The following is a 17,390-nucleotide window of genomic DNA, read 5'->3' as shown; positions in this document are numbered from 1 at the left end:
TTGTGAAATAGTGAGAAAAAAAATTTTAGTACCAAAACACCATTTTGAAGCAAATTTTTAACTGTAATTTCAATATCATCACACAGATATATGAGAAAAATTTCATGACCTTTGAAAATTATGAAAAAATGCTTAAAGTCATAGGATGAGAAATTCAAAATTACTTTTTTCAGGTTTTATATGTTTATTCAGAAAGTGATTCAACTATGGGTGATGAATTTGTAGCACTATGAAATCCAACAGTTTAAAATCCCTTTTCCCTGCAATTCTGTTTATTACATTTTTTTTTTGTAGTCCTGAAGAAATTCTCTTAAGTTCTTCATGCATTTGGGTATTTTGAATGATCTCTGATGTGATCAGGAATAAAGGTTTCAGTGAAGCTGTAGCTATCATCATAACCCTCTTAAACCTAAAAACAACAGGGACTTTCTTTTCTGTGCAGGCAGCTATGAAGTTACCAAGTAGTGACTGTCCATCTGGAAGGAACTGGTTATCTTCTCCTTCATCAATTATTATGTCTAGCTGAGCACCTGGGTAGGACCTTACAAGCTGGGTAGCATCATAAGTCTTCCATTTATTTTGACCTGTGCCTAAATATCTACTAAAGGATTTTTTGTCCCAAAGACAGAGCACTGGGTTGCAAATTGGAGCAAAGGCAGATACAGATTTGTATTTTCCAGGATTCTTCAGAGCACAAATCAAAGTTTCATGGCCTCTCACGGAGTGGCCAAAGATAGACATCCTTTGGGGGTCCAGTGGAAAACTGGCATTTATAAGTTAGGGAAGCGCCCTAGTTACATAAGAATACATTCTGTACTTGGGCTCCTGGGTAGCTCAATTGGCTAAGTGTCCAACTCTTGGTTTCAACTCAGATGATCTCATAGGGGGTGGGCTCGAGCCCGGAGTCAGGCTCCATGGGGACTCTGCCTGACCATTCTCTCCCTCCGCCACTCTTTCTCTCTCTCCCTCTCTCTCAAATACATAAATAAATCTTTTTTAAAAATGTAAGCCTTGTGGTAGTTTTTAAAAATCAGTGCCTGAAAAGTGCCTATAGAGTAAGAATTGGAACCACCGGACTTTTGAATAAGTAATTATTTGGAGGCCATTTTCACAAAAGAGTTCTAATATTACAATTTTAGAATTCAGTTTCAGCTCTCATATTTTTTATTTTCTAGGCTTGAAGTTAGCAGGCTCAACAGTTCTTACACTCCTACTCTGCAAGTGTTTATCCAGTTTTACGTAAATGACAAATCAATCCCTGAATTTCGTTAAGTGCTTTCTATTTTTTGGATAGTGAAGGTCTCATAATAGGGTGGAGAGAGAACATTTGGTTCCTTTTGTGACCTTCTCATACACATTTTAAAGCAATGGCTTCAGTTTAAGGAACTGCTGGCTTTTTTGGAAACATGTGAATGTGTGACTTCCAAATTCTGAGAAATAAGCAAATAACCAAATAGAATGGCATTGTAGTGTGATAACTGAACCTTTTAGACTCAAGATTCTAGATTTTAGAGGAAGTGGCCAATATAAAAATGGCAAGAGATCTATTAGAAAATGATAAAGATTGTGATAAAACCATCTTTCAAAACAGGAATAATGGGGCGCCTGGGTGGCTCAGTGGGTTAAGCCGCTGCCTTCGGCTCAGGTCATGATCTCGGGGTCATAGGATCAAGTCCCGCATTGGGCTCTCTGCTCAGCAGGGGGCCTGCTTCCCTTCCTCTCTCTCTGCCTGCCTCTCTGCCTACTTGTGATCTCTCTTTGTCAAATAAATAAATAAAATCTTTAAAAACAAAACAAAACAAAACAAAACAAAATCCAGGAATAAGACATTAGGCAGATTTTAGTAAAAATAAAATCAGTAATATGTATATTTCTCCCTTGCAAAATTAGGATCATTCTCACCAGTCTGAAAGCTCATGATTGAGGGTATAGAGGCTCTGGGTGATCAATACAAGTAAACAAGACCTGATGGGGTGACAGCCCATTTGGGCTCTCAGTAAAATGAGAAGGTTCTACTTGACACTGTTTCTTAGTCTATGGGGGCAGGAGGAAGGCACACAACAGTTTGAGAAGCTTACGAAAGCTATAGATCCTCTCTCCAGAAAAATTCGTAATTTGCATGTGATTCCATAGATTCCAGATGCCCTGACCAGGGCTGAGGGACGGGGATGCTTAGAGCCCAAGTGAACACACACGTCACACAGTACTTGGCATAGAGGAAGTTCTATACGTTGGTGATGATGGTAATAAATAGTTTTGTTTCACAAGGTGAAGAAGCAGAAAAAAACCCACTTGTTTCATAAATGGGGTTTCACTCAAGCTAGTGATTAGAGAACATTCCTCCCAGATTCTGGCAACAGGCGGTCAACCTCTACTGTCAACATTTGTTATTTTGAATGCTCCTTCTTTCCTGTTTTTAATCAATAATTTTTGGCAACTTGGGGTAAGATCCATTTAAGAACTACTGACTATTTATTAATTCCTTTGTACCAAGCTCTCTGATAAGCAATTAGTCTGCATTAGCTCCTTTAATCCACAGAAATCCTAGTAAGTAAGGTTTACTAATGAAGAAGTTGAGGCTTCCAGTAGTAACTAGTGATCCCACAGACCATTGTGTGCCAGGAGCAGCTCCGTTCCACAAAGTGAAAATTATATAGAGCACTATTCATTTTTTAAAATAAATCAACCTTTGTTGGCCCAGGAATTACTGAAAATTTCTTCCCAGTTCTTTTTTTTTTTTTTTAAGATTTTATTTATTTGTGTAAGATAGAGAAAGAGAGCACAAGCAGAGGGAACAGCAGGCAGAGGGAGGAGCAGGCTCCCTGTTGAGCCAGGAGCCCAACGTGGGACTCGATCCCAGGACCCTGGGATCATGACCAAGCCAAAGGCAGACACTTAACTGACTGAGCCACCCATGCATCCCTTCTTCTGGGTTCTAAGAGTTTGTTAATATTCATTTTCACTGTTTGTTGTTTTGGATTGTCATCATCTCCTGATTTTTGTCAATATTTTCATGTGAACTCTGGACAAGGTAAACTAGGAGCTGCTAGCTCTTGAATACGCCATTCTGACCAGAACTGTCATTTCCACCGCGTAGCTCCCAATATTGTCATTTGGTTTCCTTTCTAGCTTTGGCTTTCCTCAAGAACTTGCTCCCTGGAATATAAACTGAACCTGATTCTATGCTCTATACTTGCATACCTTGTTTTCCTTTTCATTCATCTTGGATTCATGCTAAACATGAAATTAGCTAGAACATTCCACTTCAACGTGTTCACTGCAAGGTTGTCAAGAAAAGAACACCATTTCTGTAAAGACTGTCATGCTTGACTTTACTTGGTAAATATTTGCCATTAATGTCAGTAGGTGATAGAAACTGCTCATCCTGTGATCATCTGCTTTCTCTTGACAGGCTTTTAGCCTCTGCCCTCTCCTCCCACCACTTAAAAGCTTTTCTGATGCATACTCGCGTTTTGGCCTCATATTATCATACTCTACACATTATCCTTGAGTGGCCTCATCCATTTTCAGATATTCATGACATGCAAAGTTCCATTTCCAGCCCAGACCTTTTTCCAAACTCTCGACTTGTTAAATCATTAACAACTTGGATCAACCATCCAGTTTTCTGTGGGCATCTCAAACTCCACATGTCCAAAACAAAGTTATTATCTTCAACAATCCTACCTCCTAAATCGTCCACTTCCCTCCCACCATTCACCCATACAGAATTAACTTCTGATGTTTCTCACAATTATCACCTGCATTAATTTATCCTTGTGAAACTGAGAATCACCTATATTCACTGATCCATGAATAGTTAATTTCTACTTTCTGCATATGCAAATAGGAAGAATAACATTCACTTACCCCAGGAGGGTGGGGGTTGGAGGCAGTTGCAATTGTTTGAATGCTCTTTCAAATATATTTTCGTGTGATTAAAATGATGGAATACCTTTGAATGAATTTAAGCATAAAAGGCAAACTATTCCATCCACTTAATTTTTTTCTTTTTGGCTTAGAAAATATTAATATTTCTACTCAAACCATATGGGTCTTGGAAATATCATGTGCCTTTCATGACTATATGTGAAAACTATTTTTTGCATCTTTAAAAATTCCTGAAGGAATGCTCTTACTCAGTTTGTTTTCCTTTCTATTTTTCTGACAACAAATTACAATTAACTTGCAATTCAAAAGACAAATTTGAAATATATTTAAGCAGTTCCAAGGAACATCACAGATACCAAATGATCAAATTAAAATACTAATAGCTATAGATAACTCAAGTGTCTCCTTGACTTACTGTATTTTGTTTGGATGTAATTTTCTCTCATATTTAAGAAGTCCTTCAGCACCATCTGCTCCTATAATACTTTGCCATGCTTAAAAAATGTTATTCCCAGGCACGGCAGTTTTGAAATTATTCCATCAAAAAGTTTCTTAAAGAAAATAAATTGGAAAAAGAATTTCCATTCCTCCTAGCTTGTTTCTTAACAAACAGCAGACAAAGAGGATGTTTGTTACCCAAGAAACACAGTGCTACACGAATATTTTGTTATAATCAGACATTTCCCTTCTGATTTTCCCTCTGACCCTAAAGCTAACTAGTACCTGAGGGAACAATATGTTATGGGCTGTATGTATGATCTGTGCAATAATATGCCTTTTGGAGATGCAGGTCTCATTTTTTAATTGGAACTATAAAATGGGGTGAATTTTCATCTAGTCTTGTCCATTTTATGGATAAACACTGAACAAATGACTAGACTGCCAAAATAAACTCCCCAAGGGAAGCTGATAGACTAGAGCAGTAACACCAGTAAAAGAAATCCAACAAAGGAAGTAGATTCTTCCTCTATGAAACGGAAGCATACTCTTAGAGAAAAATCAGACTTTTTCAAGGCACCTAGGTGGTCCAGTCAGTTAAGCAACTGACTCTTGACTCTGGCTCAGGTCATGGTTTCTGGGTCATGGGATGGGTCACTAGGGAGTCGGCTTGAGATTCTCTCTCTCCCTCTGCCTCCCACCCCCCACCCCAGGACCCCTTGGGCCCTCTCTCTCTCTCTGAAAGAAATAAATTAATCTTTTTTAAAAAAATAAAACTTTTCCAATTCTTGACAGTGGTAGTAGAGGATTAGGCAGCTGACTTTTTCAATGTGTGCAACTCCGAGTCAGTGATATTGATTTAGAAATATAAAAAAGTGGCATTAGGATAGTGATATTGACATTGTTGTAGACAGAGTAAGAATAGGCCAGTTGTCTTCCTAAGGAAGACTAAGTATGGATGTTAAATTGTTTACAGATCTATTCATCCCTTCAGTCACTATTAAATATACATCAAACTCCTGCTAGGTCTAGATTCTATATTAGTTTTTGGAACGAATCAATGATTTTCTTTTAATTATAATAAAATGTATTCATCATCTTGTAGATGTAATTTGGACCTCCATCCTCCGGTATTTTCTACCTGAATCCATTTTCCACATGTGAGCCAGAATTTACTTTTTTTTTCAAAGATTTTATTTATTTATTTGACAGAGAGAGAGAGAGAGAGATTACAAGTACGCAGAGAGGCAGGGAGAGGGAGAGGGAGAAGCAGGCTCCCTGCTGAGCAGAGAGCCCGATGCAGGGCTTGATCCCAGGACCCTGAGATCATGACCTGAGCTGAAGGCAGAGGCTTAACCCACTGAGCCACCCAGGCACCCCTAGAATTCACTTTGTAAAGTTAAAATTAAGTTGCATGATAAAGTTCAAACTCCTTAATAATGGTTTACAAAGACCTTTACCGTTTGCCTCTTAGCTTACCTCGCCTCCCTTGCTGATAATGAATTACTAACCATTCACCAACAGGCCTTTGCATGCTGTTTCCCTGGCCAAATGCTCTTCCTCCCCGACCTTGTCTGACTCTTTCCCCATGACCTTTAGTTTCTAGCCTAAACATCTCTTTGGCTAAACTTCAAGGACTAAAGCATGGGCAGGTGAGCCTCTTAGGCAGTCAAATGCTTTGCTCCTGAGCTACAGGCAAAGGTGAACTTATCACACACCATACACCACTCCGGGCCTTACACTGTATCACAGCAAGTGATTTCCTTGTCTCACTCCTGCTAGACTGTATACCCCTCAAGAACAGGCACTACACTTGGTTTGCTCTGAAAACCTCATGATGTGAAATACAGCCTTGGCACATCTTAGGATAATAATTTGCTAAATGAGTAAGTTGAAAGTTGAACTATGCTTTCTTCCCATTCATCTTGGTAAGGTCATTTTATAATGACAAGCGTGTGAGATAAGAAAAATTATCCTTAGCCTCACTATTTGACTGCATGAATTCAGACATCTGATGGTAAATGCACATAGTTAAGCATCTTCTCTTTTCCCCACCTCATACATTTTAGTTATTCATATTATTTTCATTATTTAGTTCAGGAAAATGATTCATCCTAAAATCAATAATGTCCGATCTTTCCTACTGAGAATATTAAGTGGCTTCTTCTTGCTTTATGTTTTATGATGGATCAAAATACAAGGCATCTCCAAAATCAACTTAAATCTTTTTTTTTTTTTTTTTAAATCAAGGTAGAAAGTAAAATGAACTGCTCTAGAGAAATAGTAGAGAGATGAGAACTCCATCTGGATAAATTGTTTGGGTCCGCACAGTGTAACATAAAAAATACTGAACTTTTTTTTTTTTAAGATTTTATTTATTTATTTGACAGACAGAGATAATAAGTAGGCAGAGAGGCAGGAAGAGAGAGAGGAGGAAGCAGGCTCCATGCTGAGCAGAGAGCCCGATTCTGAACTGGATCCCAGGACCCTGGAATCATGACCTGAGCCGAAGGCAGAGGCTTTAACCCAATGAGCCACCCAGATGCCTTAAAAATACTGACCTTCTGAAAAAGTTTTATGTCATTGGTATTTTCTCTTTAAATTTATTGATATGGATATTGCATCCCCGTTTTACAGCATCATTTTAAGCGATATCTATAGATCCCAAGATCAAATCTGAAAATTAAATAAACATACATCTACATATATTTGACCGGGAGGAATTAGATCAAACATTAATGAAAGTTACCTATGGCTGCATTTTATTTTCATTTTCACTCCTCTCTATTTTCCTAAAGTTTGACCAAAAGGTCAAAAGAAAACCAACAAACATTTAACACACAGGAATGACCAGAAAAGATAGTAACATGGTTCAGGAGAGAAATTAGTAAGTATGGGTGTTCTGTAAGTTTCATACTATCTTTAAAATTCTACAATTTTATGATTCTCAATTGTATTATGCAAAAATCTGTAAGATTTCAGTCTGTACTAGACACAGCGGGGATTTAGATAGAAATGTCTGTTAAATGTTCTTTCACAATAGAAATAATTAATGAAATAGTTTACATATGACCTTGGTCATAATTAAAGGTGAATGCCTTGCACCTAGTAGTCATTCCTTATGTGTTAAAAGAATAAATCCATTGATTGGTCAATGAATGGTAAATGACCTTGGTGTTAAAATTGTGTCTCTGCTGCCCTCCAGTGGCTCATGTGCTTAAAATCAAGCGCCTTCCATTCCCAGACCCTTATTTGAGAGGAAGGAGTATGAGTGCTCAGATTTGGGGGCTTGGTATTCCTTTTGGGCAGAATTTTGTATTCAACCTCTGTGATAGAACCTTGGTAGGTCAAGGCCAAATGCATTATCTGTGTCCTTCCACCTGCAAAAAGTCAAACTGAAGCAATCGCAACAGATGGTGTCAATAAACAGTATGTTTATATTCACATTTCATAGGGATTTTTTCATTTGTGTCACCACAAACTTCTAGTAAGAAATTGTGGTGAGGGGTGCCTAAGGGGCTCAGTCAGTTAAGTGTCTGACTTTGGCTCAGGTGATGATCTCAGGGTCCTTGGATTAAGCCCCAGCTCCGTACTCAGCAGGGTGTCTGCTCCTCCCTCTCCCTCCTATTCTGCCTCTCCCTTGGCTCGTACTCTCTCTCTCTCTCTCGAATACATAAATAAACCCTTAAAAGAAAAAAGGAACTGTGGTGATAGTAATAATAATAATTGCAACTCCTTTATTAGAAATAGCTCTGGACCCTTGTTAAGGGCTGATGGTATTGTCATGGGCCGTTAGACATGAAAGTTCCCATCAGTGGTACATCTTAATGAGCTGCCCGGAATTCTAAACTTACAGATCATCTAAGTGTAGTACTAGAGAAAAATGTTAACTCGGCAGCAAATACCATCAGCAAATATCAGTGCTGCCACTGGCGAACACTAGGGACTATATTTTGGTATTGCCCTCGTCTGTGAGAGTTATTTATACCCTGAGTTCATTTGGTCGTTGCAGTGGCTGGAGGAAACCTAGTTTCCAGAATCTCTCTCTTTTTTTTTTTTTTAACATTGGCTATGATCTATTCTGAGATATCCTGCACTTCAGGCCTCATCCTGCCATTTTAGACAATCATCTCCATGACTTTTAAAAATGATTATTTATTTTAGAGAGAGACGGAACAAGAGAGTGTGAGTGGGGTGTGGCAGAGGTAGAGAGAGAATCCCAAGCAGAATCCCCACTGAGCCAGAGCCCAACATGGGGCTCAATTCCAGGACCCTGAGACCATGACCTGAGCCAAAGTTAAGAGTCAGACACTTGGCTGACTGAGCCACCCAGGCACCCCTATGTGACTTTTTAATGCCTATTTTCCCCTGTTATTGTAGTTTTTCTGGAATTCCTTCTAGTGTAGAGCAAGGAGTCTCTTGATTCCTTGCTCATCGGCGGCCACCACACCTCCATGTGAGCTGATTACTTCTGTCTTTCTCATCTGCAGTCTTTCTGAATTATACTCTTATTTTATTTATTTTATTTGTCTCTTACTTTCTTACTCAAGCAATTTTTTCCTTTTTGGTGGTATGAAAGTGTAAGGTATTAGCCTTCATAAACAAGTATTTGTGTTTCCCTTATCCTTTATTCCTTATCCTTATTTTTTCCTTATTCCTTATGAGAATTTTGTGTATTGCATTGATGTTTTCATAAGCTCCTGGATCTATTTAGCAAATGTATCGTTTTGTGCTTCTTTACTTCACAGTAATTTTGTGACTTGTTTTCAATTAAAATACTGGGAATATTACCAAAAAAACATCTATTTTTACAACTAATCTTAAAGAGAATAATTCTCTCACAAAAGCCTTATTTTATAATACTGAAGCATTTTTAAAAATAAGCTAAAAGTCCAATAAGAGATGTATGATACAAACTCAATAATCACAAAATGTAAATAATATTAAGAATTAAAATTGTGTGTATTTTTAAGGAATTAATATTGTTTCTTTAAAATATTCATTTGGCTTGTTGTAAGTCCATGAAATACCAAATAAAAGTTAAAAATTATACAACATTGTGGCAGTTAAAAAATAAAAACAGGGGTGCCTGGGTGGCTCAGTGGGTTAAGCCTCTGCCTTCGGCTCAAGTCATGATCCTAATTAGGGTCCTGGGATCGAGTCCCGCATCAGGCTCTCTGTTCAGCAGAGCGCCTGCTTCCTCCTCTCTCTCTCTCTCTCTGCCTGCCTCTCTGCCTACTTGTGATCTGTCAAATAAATAAATAAAATCTTAAAAAAAATAAAATAAAAATAAGAGCAAAGTAATAATTATTAAAAAATACTTTCCCCATTTTTAGAAATGAAGGTACATGCATGTATTGTGTGTTTATGTGTTGTGTATATGCAAACATAATGACTGAAGGAACATACTCTAACCTACCCACAGTGACTTTATCTGTGTCACAGTTGTCATTATCTGACTCTGTAACCAAGATCTATCCCAACTCTCATTATTGCTTCAGGAGGCTTTTAACCTACTCCAGTTGCGCCTCTAAGTTTTAGCACATATTTCATATAATTTCCTAAATATTTTTAAAAATTATATTGTAATGCAATAAAGCCAAACACATTATAATACCATCTCTATTCCATCTGTTCCAATCCATTACTAGCAGAATATATTGAGATTAGAACATTAAGATAATTTCATTGACCAGTGGGCATTATTGAGTAAGGGGGAAACTCATAAGTGGAAACACACTGCACTTGAAAAGCAAAGACATCAAGCTTGGTTTGCAAGCGTAAAATAATAAATTAAGAAGACATTTTTCCTTAAGGACTTACACACAAAACTAAAGGAAAGGACTGGACTCTGGTATGCTTTTCATTCTTGTTGTAAAAAAGGTGAACCAAGAACACAATGAGAATTTGTTTTAAAACACCAATTTGTCGTACTTAGTTATGGCAGCCCTAGGAATCAAATATAGTTTTCTTAAGGAATTATCTATTTTCTCAAGGCTTTAAAATTTTATTTGTATCGACATCTATAAAGCAGTCCCTTGTGATTTTTAAATGCTTTCTGCTTCAATTTGTTTCTACTCAATTTCTCATTGTGTATTTTTAAACTTTTTTTCTTGATTAAATTAGTAGAATTTTGTCTATTTTATCTTGCTACAAAATGGGGATTTTATTTATGAATTAGATCTACTGTTTTCTCTTCTAAACCTCAACAATTCCTGATTTTATTTTTACTACTTCCTTGCTTATTTCTTTCTTTGGTTTGCATTATTTATCTTTATTATTCTGTTTGTCTCCCCCGCCCTTGTATTTTGATCTGGAAATTTGATTCATTTATTTTCATTCTTTCATTTTTATTCATAAAAATTTAAGTCTATGAAGTTGCCTCTGAACAGTACTTTAAATATATCCAACAGATTCTGATACATAGTGTTTTCATTATCATGAGTTTTCAAAAATTCTGTAATTTCAGTTTGTATTCCCTCACCATCTATTAGACAAGAGTTGAACAGAACGCTTTCAAATTTTCAGTTGGACTTCTGTTGTAATGTTTATTTTTTGGCTTTGTGATAGATAATGCAGAATATTTCTACTTTATGATCCTCACTGCTATTTTCCTCATGACATGATCTATGGTCAATTTTTGTAATTGCCACATGCACTTAAGGAGGCTTAAACCAGAGTTTAAAGCTTTATATATCCTTGAGATCTTTTTTCTCTTTTAGATTTTACTTATTTATTTGTCAGAGAGAGTGCACAAGCAGGGTGAGGAACAGGCAGAGGAAGAAGCAGACTCCAAGCTGAACAAGGAGCCTGATGAGGGACTTGATCCCAGAACCCTAGGATCATGACCTGAGCTGAAAGCAGACGCTTAACCAAGTGAGCCACCCAGATGTCCCTTCCTTGAGATCTTATTATCAGTTTGGTGTTTGTTATCTCAAGTCTATCATATCATTTTATAATTACAATATACATTTGTTGAGTTCTTTTTCTATATATTGTATCTTTTCTTCACCCTTTTACCTTTTAAAATCTCTTTTGCTATTTAGAAAGTTCTAGTGTTACCCTTCTTCTTACTCCTTTTAAATGCCTTTAGTCCTCTCTTTCTTCTTTAACCTTTTACTCAGTATTTTATTAGTTTTTCTGATATCCATTTACTCTCCCCTATTCCCTATATTAAAAGAAGAACAAAATTATTCTACCTTCCTCTTTGGCTGTCCCTTCTCCTCTCATATTTTAGTTGCATTGTTTACACTCATCAAAGAATAAATTCTAATATATAGCATACAACATATTCTTCTAACATCCTTGTCCACGTTTTTGTTTTGGTCTTACTTAGATCTACAACCGAATATATTAAATGTGTGCCATTAGCCTTTTTTTGGTTGAAGTTTCAGCAGTCATATCTTTGGTTAGAAGAAGCTCTTGCTCTAGTAGATTTCTTAAGAAAGGCTGTTGAGTATAGAATGTCCTGCTCTCTAGCATATTAGCACTAATAGATGAAAGACAACTTGCCTTTACATAATTCTTGGTTCACACCTCCTTTCTTGGAGCTGTTTGAAAATGCTGCCAACTGATGCCTTGCTTTATTTATGTTTCTCTAAGAAATTTGACGCTGGTTTAATAATCTTGTTCTTATAACTTATTTGATTTTTTTTTAAACTGGTGGCCTTGAGAATCTTTTTCCTCATTTTTAAACTATACTACTTTAAGACTCATAAGTCTAATAGGGTATATCACCATATTTATTGTGGTGGGTCAATTTTTCCTTCTATCTGGTGGGCCCTTTCCGTATGTAAATATAGGTCTGGTTTGTTTCCAGAAAGTCTATCAGATTATACTTTTAACTATTAGTTCTGTTATATTGTTTAATTTTTCCTCCTTCTGAAACTGCAATTATACTTAAGCTAGTTCTTCTGTGATTGAATACCATCTTAGTCCCTTTCCTTTGGCATTTAAAAAAAAAATCTCTATTTTTCATTTCCATTGTTGTTTTCTTACTGTCATTCATTGTACTTTATTAAATGTTCACTCATATCTTTTCTTCCTTGGGTTCTTCATAATTTAGTCTTTATTTTTTATATGATTCCCCTGCTCCAGTTTGATCAATTCCCATTTTATTTCTTCCTATTTTTGTTTCTTGGATTTTTGATCCAATCTGTTCTGTTCTGTTCTGTTTTGCTTTAATTCCCAAATGCTGGTTTCAGCATATCTAATTCCACTTGGAATATTGTGTTATAGTTTCCTTCTGCTTTGCTTTTCTTTTGTTTGAGGAACAGTTCCTCAAGGGCCAGGTGCCCCTTATGAGATTCTTAATTCAAAAACACCTTCTTCTGTCAATATAACAAAGTGTAATTTCTTTCGAGATGGTGCTTGTTTTTCTGTAGGGAGTAAAGAAAAATGTGTGCTTTTTGACATTTTTATTTCCTTTTGTCTTCCAGGATCTTAAATTTCCCTCTTTTGCTTCTTTTTTTCATTCACTGTGAATTTTCCAAGACAAGTCTCTCTCATCTTTTTAAGCCTTATCTCCCCCTCAAGATTTACTCTTTTCCAATTGCTTCTTTATGTCCTCTGTACATTTTTAAGCCCATTTAACAAGGTCACTACTCCTCTACAGTATTTTTACACTTAGGGTTGATTTTCTTTCCCTCAAAGTGATTTTTAGATCTATCTTGGGTCCACTGACAGTTCCCTTTCTCTCTCATGCAGTTTTGAATGGGCTGCTATTGCTCTCAAATTACTTCTGTCAGGAGTATGAGTTCACTGGTCTTTTGTTTGTATTTTTCTAATTTTACACATAATTTAAACTTTGGACCTCTACTACAAAAGTTTTGCATAGTTTTATTTGTCCTTATTATTCTGATTTTTTTTTTAAAGACGCTATGTTGGGAGATTGGAATTTACACCACTGCCTTTGCTTTGGGCTCTCCAGATGCCACCAATTTTAAGTGGTGGATTTTAATATATTTAAAATTTAATATATTTATATTTTTAATATACTGTCATCAACTTGATTAAAAGTAACTTTGAAAATAATGTTTTTTGTTTTTTTTTTTTTTTTAAGCAAAAACATCCCACAAAGCTGCACGAGATGCTTTTCAGCAAAAGACATGTTGAAGTTCAGGCTTCTGCTCAAAGAGCAATTTCTTTTGCGACACCAGAATCACTACCAAGCGTCTCTGAGATATCAAGGGGACATGGGACAGTTGCATAGACATCCCAAGTGGGCAAATACTGTTGAAGTTTTCTCAACATGAAAGATGGATTAATATAATTATAACAATTTTGATTTTGTGCCTCAATAGTGTTATAGAATGGTTATTGAAAAGATAGTGTGTAACTGCTAAGATGAAGCATTAGTTGAACATGGGTTTGCTGTAAAAACCCATATTATCTGGACTCCTCTTTTTTTTTTTTTTTTTTGACAGGATGGATAGAGTTGGGGATTACTGTAGATACAATCCAGAAGTGTGAATATATTTGACAAATCTTTTATTAAATCCTTTTGGACAAATTAGGAAAATGTAGGCTGTATATTTCTTCTTTGTTTCCTATTGGCTATTGGACTTATCTCTGTGACAGATACTCCTTCATATAAAAGAGGTCCATCGACACATTCTTTTTCACTACCATTGTCCTAAACAATTTTTCCTTATTTGTTTCTTGTTTATCTTTACCTGAACTTCTGACCTGATTCATTTTCCTATTTATGACTTCAACTTGACCCTTGGAATTCATTACAATTTGCTCGTTAACAGCTATATTTGGCTAGAATTCATATTCTCTTGGATAATTTCTATGAAAGGGGAGGCTATAAATTCAAGATGATAGAGCTACAATGTAAAACAAAGGGAAAAGAGAATATTAGAGTCCATATTTCAGATTTTGAAAACCATTTTAATGGTATCAGACGTAAGTTAAACTAAGTGAATGTCACAAGATTTCTTCTTATACATTCCTCTTTTTTCTTAAATATGTTACAATGTTTGATTCTGATAATTATTGACTTTCCTATGTTCTCAAATTTTTTGTTGTTCGAGGGAACACTCCCAACATGATCAGCAGATGGCACTGCTAACTTGAAGAATGAATTTCTAGATGCATTTAAAACTGGAGACATGACTTCTTAAAACTATTAACAGACACTATTTTTTCGTCACATATGTGTCTTGCAGAATAATGAGAAATAAAGTTAAGCAGATGGAAGAAATTTAATATCATCCATATACAGTTAAAGTCACTATGAACAATTCAGTGCATAGCCATGTTTTATATTCATATATTTTAATAAAAATGGAATATATCCTACAAGAGTTTAGTAAGCAGGTTTTTTAAATGAGTCATATATTATAAACATTACCATGTCATATTTCAACAACAAAATTTTTTGTGGCTGTAACTGTATCATGATTTAGTTAACCAATAACACATCTGAAATTTGGGTTATTTCCAATTTCTTATTCTCATAAATAACACTGTCATGGACATCCTAGTGCCTAATTCCTTACTTACAAGGTCACATAACTTAACTGCCTCCACAAGACCAATTCCTAGAAGGAGAACTTCTGTTTTAAAAATAACTATATTTTTAAAGTATTATTTTTAAATTGGCCCCAAGAAAGGAAATACTAATTTATTATTTTTAAATTGGTCCCAAGAAAGGAAATACTAATTTACACTCTTTTCTCCCTTTGGTTTATATACACTGTATGTTAAAATATCATTTGCTTCAAAATAAGTACAAAGCATAACTTTTTTTTTTTTAAGATTTTATTTATTTATTTATTTGACAGATAGAGATCACAAGTAGGCAGACAGGCAGGCAGAGAGAGAGGAGGAAGCAGGCTCCCCGCCGAGCAGAGAGCCCGATGCGGGGCTCGATCCCAGAACCTTGAGATCATGACCTGAGCAGAAGGCAGAGGCTTAACCCACTGAGCCACCCATGTGCCCCACAAAGCATAACTTTTAAAAAGTTCTGTCTTTGATTAAATATTTTCAAACATTTTATAGGCTTATGACCTACTTGTTTTTTGTGAATTTCATCGAATTTATGTCTTTTACTCTTTTTGAAAAACAGAATAATTCATGATTTCTCTACTTATTTTATAAGCACTCTTGACATATTAAGGTTATGACTGCCATTAAGTTTATCCTAAATAGGGCACTTGGGTAGCTCAGTCATTAAGCATCTACCTTCAGCTCAGGTCATGATCCCAGGGTCCTGGGATTGAGCCCCATATCGAGCCCCAAATCGGGCTCCCTGCTCTGTGGGAAGCCTGCTTCTCCCTCTCCCACTCCCTCTGTTTGTATTCCCTTGCTCACTGTCCCGCTCTCTCTCTCTCTCTAATAAATAAATAAATAAATAAACAAAATATTTTTTAAAAAGATCATCCTAAATATCCCAGTGCCATTAACCCAAGAATAATGTAGAAGAACATTCTTTTACTTCAAAAATAATATATATCTCATTTTTAAAGTTTATTGAATAATTCTTTGGGTGTTATTTTAGGATTAATTTTAATAAATGTCCTCAGGGGCTACAAAAAGAGTTAGTCTATGCTTGCATGCTATAGAATTCAAAATTTACAATCCTGTTATATTTCTCAAATCCTCTACATACTATCATTTATCTTTTGACCACTTGGTTTCTCATGAAAAACAGATGCTAAAATTTTCTGTAATCTACTGGATTTTTTTTCCTTTACTTATTTACCATTATATTATTTGATGCATTAAAGTTCATAATTAACATTTTCGGTGTGGATTTTGCATTTTGGTTCAAAAAAAAGTTATTTGCCCTATTTCAGTTTTTTCTGTCTCTTTAATCTCAAATTATACTTAGTATACTTTTTAATGTATCAATTAGTACGTTAGTAATATATCAATCAATAGATACTTCTAAAGTGGTTGAAAAGTTTGATCTTTCAGTAGCCCTAAATATTGTACTGCTAGGGCGCCTGGGTGGCTCAGTGGGTTAAGCCGCTGCCTTCGGCTCAGGTCATGATCTCAGGGTCCTGGGATCGAGTCCCACATCCGGCTCTCTGCTCAGCAGGGAGCCTGCTTCCTCCTCTCTCTCTCTGCCTGCCTCTCTGCCTACTTGTGATCTCTCTCTGTCAAAAAAATATATATATATATTGTACTGCTAAATGTTTTCTACATTTTTTCAATGGTTTCCTTCAAATGGTAGCCTTGCCGCATAACACATATTATGAATTATTAAGGTCTAAATTCCATAATATAAATGCTATAAAGAAGGATGTGTTTCTTCTGTACTCAGTACTTAGGGAACTGCCTAAATTGGAATAAAATATTCCCATTGAAATTAATTGATTTTTTAAAATAATGGTCATTCACTTAATGATGGTTTTCAGGAATAATTTAAAATCTTCAAACACGGGATAGGTATATTTCCTTATCAAAACATCCATACAAGGTAGATATTATTATTATACTATTTTAGAGATGAGGAAACAGAGGTTAAATTATTCCCCCAAGGTAAGGCGGCCAGGATCCAAACCCACATGACAAAAATATCTGAATTTGTGGTTTTATTTCCACAACCATCCCAGAGAGAGAAAAGCCTATGAATTTTTAATGTCTTTTTTTTTTTTAAGATTTTATTTATTTATTTGACAGACAGAGATCACAAGTAGGCAGAGAGGCAAGCAGAGAGAGATGGGGAAGCAGGCTCCCTGCTGAGCAGAGAGCCCGATATGAAGCTCGATATGGATGGAGCTCGATCCCAAGTTCCTGGGATCGTGACCTGAGCCAAAGGCAGAGGCTTTAACCCACTGAGCCACCCAAGCGCCCCGAATTTTTACTGTCTTTTGTTGAATCACCTGTGGGAACTTTCTTCTTATCTTATATAGTTGACATAAGCTTTTTATGCACTATATTTAGTAATCAGTTGCAATGTCACTGACAAACATTTACCCTTGATTTCTCTCAGGGAGAGAATGGTTCTACCTCATTCCTGTGTCTATGTGTGAACTCTATTTGCATACGGTTCCTAGCTATTTTCTGACCTTGTTATCACTCTTCTGAAGGAAAAGAAGCATCATGAT

The 17,390-nt window shown here is 36.0% G+C and overlaps 1 pseudogene; it reads right to left on the bottom strand.

Moving 5' to 3' along the window:
• Positions 1-319: 319 nt before the first annotated feature.
• The window catches only part of LOC116569952, a 31,932-nt pseudogene continuing 14,861 nt past the window's right edge, over positions 320-17,390 (bottom strand).

The sequence above is a fragment of the Mustela erminea genome, chromosome 12 (assembly GCF_009829155.1).
Source record: "Mustela erminea isolate mMusErm1 chromosome 12, mMusErm1.Pri, whole genome shotgun sequence".
Taxonomy (NCBI): Eukaryota; Metazoa; Chordata; class Mammalia; order Carnivora; family Mustelidae; genus Mustela; species Mustela erminea.
This window is presented reverse-complemented; position numbering and strand designations above follow the sequence as displayed.